Below are 5547 nucleotides of genomic sequence, written 5' to 3' on the forward strand. Positions count from 1 at the left end.
TCAAACAGTGGCATTATGTGGAGTGACACATGCTCAGTGAACTCAAACGGATAGTATGCAGGTACAGCAAGTGATCAGGAAGGCCAAAGCTTTCTTGGCCTTTATTGCAAAGGGGATGGAGTATAAAAGCAGGGAAGTCTTACTACAGCTATATAAAGTATTGGTGAGACCACACCTGGAATACTGCGTGCAGTTCTGGTTTCCATATTTATGAATCGGGAGTTCATGGCATTGGTGAGGCCTACAAAAGGCCCAGTGGCAGCGAGAGGCGGCGGCAGTCAGAGGCGGGAGTTCATTGGCGTTGGTGAGGCCTACAAAAGGCCCAGTGGCAGCGAGAGACGGCGGCAGTCAGAGGTGGGAGTTCGTGGCGTTGGTGAGGCCTACAAAAGGCCCAGCTTGTGCAGTTCCAGCCGGGAGAAAAATCCAAAAAGAAGAAGAAAGAAATCATACGGTGACATCACAGCCAAAGGGGTAAGTGATTGGCTGGTGATTGGTGAGTTGCTTTTCTTTTTCTTTTTTATATCAGTAAGTAACCTGTTAACAGTGTTGTCGCCAATTTAAGTGTATCTAAGGGTTAAGTTATGGCAGGAGAGCTCGGTCACGTACTATGCTCCTCCTGTACCATGTGGGAACTCAGGGACACTTCCGGTGTCCCTGACGACTACGTGTGCGGGAAGTGTATCTGACTCCAGCTCCTGACGGACTGCTTTGCGGAATTGTAGCTGAAGGTGGATTCACTCTGGAGCATCCATGATGCTGCGAATGACGTGAGTGGCACGTGTAGCGAGTTGGTCTTACCGCAGGTGAAAGGTCCACGGCCAGATAGGGAATGGAAGACCAGCAGGAAGAGCAGCGCAAGAAGGTAGTGCAGGGGTCCCCTGCAGTCATCCCCCTGCAAAACAGATACACTGCTTTGAGTACTGTTGAGGGAGATGACTCATCAGGGGAGGGCAGCAGCAGCCAAGTTCATGGCACCGTGACTGGCTCTGCTGCACAGGAGGGCAGGAAAAAGAATGGGCGAGCGATAGTGATAGGGGATTCAATTGTAAGGGGAATAGATAGGCGTTTCTGCGGCCGCAACCGAGACTCCAGGATGGTATGTTGTCTCCCTGGTGCAAGGGTAAAGGAAGTCTTGGAGCGGGTCCAGGACATTCTGAAAAGGGAGGGTGAACAGCCAGTTGTCGTGGTGCACATTGGTACCAACGATATAGATAAAAAAAAGGGATGAGGTCCTACGAGACGAATTTAAGGAGCTAGGAGCTAAATTAAAAAGTAGGACCTCAAAAGTAGTAATCTCGGGATTGCTACCAGTGCCACGTGCTAGTCAGAGTAGGAATCGCAGGATAGCTCAGATGAATACGTGGCTTGAGCAGTGGTGCAGCAGGGAGGGATTCAAATTCCTGGGGCATTAGAACTGGTTCTGGGGGAGGTGGGACTAGTACAAACCAGACGGTCTCACCTGGGCAGGACTGGAACCAATGTCCTAGGGGGAGTGTTTGCTAGTGCTGTTGGGGAGGAGTTAAACTAACATGGCAGGGGGATGGGAACCAATGCAGGGAGACAGAGGGAAACAAAATGGAGACAGAAGCAAAAGACAGAAAGGAGATAAGTAAAAGTGGAGGGCAGAGAAACCCAAGGCGAAAAACAAAAATGGCCACTGTAAAGCAAAATCCTAAAGGGTCAAAGTGTAATAAAAAGGCAAGCCTGAAAGCTCGGTGCTTCAATGCGAGGAGTATTCGGAACCCAGGAGAGGGCTCTGAGCGAGTTAGAGTGGGTGAGTGCTCAGATGATCAGGACCCCAAGAAAGAATGCAAAAGGCAGGAGGCAACAGAGCAGAGTAGCACTGGGGTAAGTGTAAACCACAAGGTGATAGGAAGGGACAATATGTATGAATATAAAGGGGCTGCGGGAGGGGTCAAAACTAAAAATCATGGTTTAAAAACTAGTATTAAAACACTCTACCTAAATGCACACAGCATTCGAAATAAAGTAAATGAGTTGACGGCACAAATCATTACAAATGGGTATGATTTGGTGGCCATTACAGAAATGTGGTTGCAGGGTGGCCAAGACTGGGCATTAAACATACAGGGGTATCTGACAATTCAGAAAGATAGATAAGAAGAGAAAGGAGGTGGGGTAGCTCTGTTAATAAAGGATGATATCAGGGCAGTTGTGAGAGGCGATATTGGCTCTAATGAACAAAATGTTGAATCATTGTGGGTGGAGATTAGAGATAGTAAGGGGAAAAAGTCACTGATGGGCGTAGTTTATAGGCCCCCAAATAATAACTTCACGGTGGGGCGGACAATAATCAAGGGAATAATGGAGGCATGTGAAAAAGGAATGGCAGTAATCATGGGGGACTTTAATCTACATATCGATTGGTCAAATCAAATCGCATGGGGTAGCCTTGAGGAGGAATTCAAAGAACGCATACGGGTTTGTTTCTTAGAACAGTATATTACAGAACCTACAAGGGAGCAAGCTATCTTAGATCTGGTCCTGTGTAATGAGACAGGAATAATAAACGATCTCCTCGTAAAAGATCCTCTCGGAATGAGTGATCACAGTATGGTTGAATTTGTAATACAGATTGAGGGTGAGGAAGTAATGTCTCAAACGAGCGAACTATGCTTAAACAAAGGGGACTACAGTCGGATGAGGGCAGAGTTGGCTAAAGTAGACTGGGAACACAGGCTAAACGGTTGGACAATTGAGGAACAGTGGAGAACTTTTAAGGAGCTCTTTCATAGTGGTCAAAAAAGATATATTCCAGTGAAAAAGAAGGGCGGTAAGAGAAGGGATAACCAGCCGTGGATAACCAAGGAAATAAAGGAGAGTATCATATTAAAAACCAATGCGTATAAGATGGCCAAGGTTAGTGGGAAACTAGAAGATTGGGAAAATTTTAAACGACAGCAAAGAATGACTAAGAAAGCAATAAAGAAAGGAAAGATAGATTACGAAATTAACCTTGCGCAAAACATAAAAACAGATCGTAAAAGCTTTTACCGATATATAAAACGGAAAAAAGTGACTAAAGTAAATGTTGGTCCCTTAGAAGATGAGAAGGGGGATTTAATAATGGGAAATGTGGAAATGGCTGAGACCTTAAACAATTATTTTGCTTCGGTCTTCACAGTGGAAGACATAAAAACCATGGCAAAAATTGCTGGTCACGGGAATGTGGGAAGGGAGGACCTTGAGAAAATCACCATCACGAGGTGGGTAGTGCTGGACAGGCTAATGGGACTCAAGGTAGACAAGTCCCCTGGTCCTGATGAAATGCATCCCAGGGTATTAAAAGAGATGGCGGAAGTTATAGCAGATGCATTCGTTATAATCTACCAAAATTCTCTGGACTCTGGGGAGGTACCAGCGGATTGGAAAGCAGCTAATGTAACGCCTCTGTTTAAAAAAGTGGGCAGACAAAAGGCAGGTAACTATAGGCCGGTTAGTTTAACATCTGTAGTGGGGAAAATGCTTGAAGCTATCATTAAGGAAGAAATAGCGGGACATCTAGATAGGAATAGTGCAATCAAGCAGACGCAACATGGATTCATGAAGGGGAAATCATGTTTAACTAATTTACTGGAATTCTTTGAGGATATAACGAGAATGGTGGATCGAGGTGTACCGATGGATGTGGTGTATTTAGATTTCCAAAAGGCAATCGATAAGGTGCCACACAAAGGGTTACTGCAGAAGATAAAGGTACGCGGAGTCAGAGGAAATGTATTAGCATGGATTGAGAATTGGCTGGCTAACAGAAAGCAGAGAGTCGAGATAATTGGGTCCTTTTCGGGTTGGAAATTGCTGGTTCGTGGTGTGCCACAGGGATTGGTGCTGGGACCACAACTGTTTACAATATACATAGATGACCTGGAAGAGGGGACAGAGTGTAGTGTAATAAAATTTGCAGCTGACACAAAGATTAGTGGGAAAGCTGGTTGTGTAGAGGACACAGAGATTTAGATAGGTTAAGCGAATGGGCTAAGGTTTGGCAGATGGAATACAATGTCGGAAAATGTGAGGTCATCCACCTTGGAAAAAAAAACAGTAAAAGGAAATATTATTTGAATGGGGAGAAATTACAACATGCTGCGGTACAGAGGGACCTGGGGGTCCTTGTGCATGAAACTCTTTTGGAGAAAATGCAGATTCGACAGATATCACTGAGCATTATGGGAGGAAATCTGCGTTAAATTACAGAATTACCAGGAGTGGGTTTCGAACCCTTCGGGTATAAACCCATTGGATCTTAAGTCCAACACCTTAACCACTCGGCCATCCTGGTCCTCCCAAAAAGTTAGTTTGCAGGTGCATCAGGTAATCAGGAAGGCGAATGGAATGTTGGCCTTCATTGCGAGAGGGATGGAGTACAAAAGCAGGGAGGTCCTGCTGCAACTGCACAGGGTATTGGTGAGGCCGCACCTGGAGTACTGTGTGCAGTTTTGGTCACCTTACTCAAGGAAGGATATACTAGCTTTGGAGGGGGCACAGAGCCGATTCACTCGGCTGATACCAGAGATGAGGGGGTTACCTTATGATGATAGATTGAGTAGACTGGGTCTTTATTCATTGGAGTTCAGAAGGATGAGGGGTGATCTTATCGAAACAATTAAAATAATGAGGGGTGATCTGCTAGAAACATTTAAAATAATGAAAGGGATAGACAAGATAGAGGCAGAGAGGTTGTTTCCACTGGTCGGGGAGACTAGAACTAGGGGGCACAGCCTCAAAATATGGGGGAGCCAATTTAAAACCGAATTGAGAAGGAATTTCTTCTCCCAGAGGGTTGTGAATCTGTGGAATTCTCTGCCCAAGGAAGCAGTTGAGGCTAGCTCATTGAATGTATTCAAATCACAGATCGATAGATTTTTAACCAATAAGGGACTTAAGGGTTATGGGGAGCGGACAGGTAAGTGGAGCTGAGTCCACGGCCAGATCAGCCATGATCTTGTTGAATGGCGGAGCAGGCTCGAGGGGCCGTGTGGCCTACTCCTGTTCCTAATTCTTATGTGCTTATAGAAACATAGAAACATAGAAAATAGATACAGGAGTAGGCCATTTGGCCCTTCGAGCCTGCACCGCCATTCAATAAGATCATGGCTGATTATTCCCTCAGTACCCCTTTCCTGCTTTCTCTCCATATCCTTGATCCCCTTCGCTGTAAGGGCCATATCTAACTCCGTCTTGAATACATCCAATGAACTGACATCAACAACTCTCTGTGGCAGGGAATTCCATTGGTTAACAACTCTCTGAATGAAGAAGTTTCTCCTCATCTTAGTCCTAAATGGCCTACCCCTTATCCTAAGACTATGTCCCCTGGTTCTGGACTTCCGGACTTGGAGCGATGGAAATCGGGGATGCTCAAGAGGCCAGAATTGGGGAAGCGCAGAGATCTCAGAGGGTTGTAGGGCTGGAGAAGATAGGGAGGGGTGAGGCAACGGAGAGGTTTGAACACAAGGATAAGAATATTAAAATTGAGGCGTTGCCGAACCAGGAGCCAATGTAGGCCAACGAGCACAGGGGTGATGG

General features: G+C 45.8%; 1 non-coding gene across 1 annotated transcript; it reads right to left on the minus strand.

The window, feature by feature from the left end:
• Positions 1-4218: 4218 nt before the first annotated feature.
• On the minus strand, positions 4219-4300 carry trnal-uaa (transfer RNA leucine (anticodon UAA)). The gene has a single exon. It is a non-coding gene; the product is annotated as a tRNA-Leu (tRNA).
• Between the last annotated feature and the right edge of the window lie 1247 nt (positions 4301-5547).

The sequence above is a fragment of the Pristiophorus japonicus genome, chromosome 1 (assembly GCF_044704955.1).
Source record: "Pristiophorus japonicus isolate sPriJap1 chromosome 1, sPriJap1.hap1, whole genome shotgun sequence".
NCBI lineage: Eukaryota > Metazoa > Chordata > Chondrichthyes > Pristiophoridae > Pristiophorus > Pristiophorus japonicus.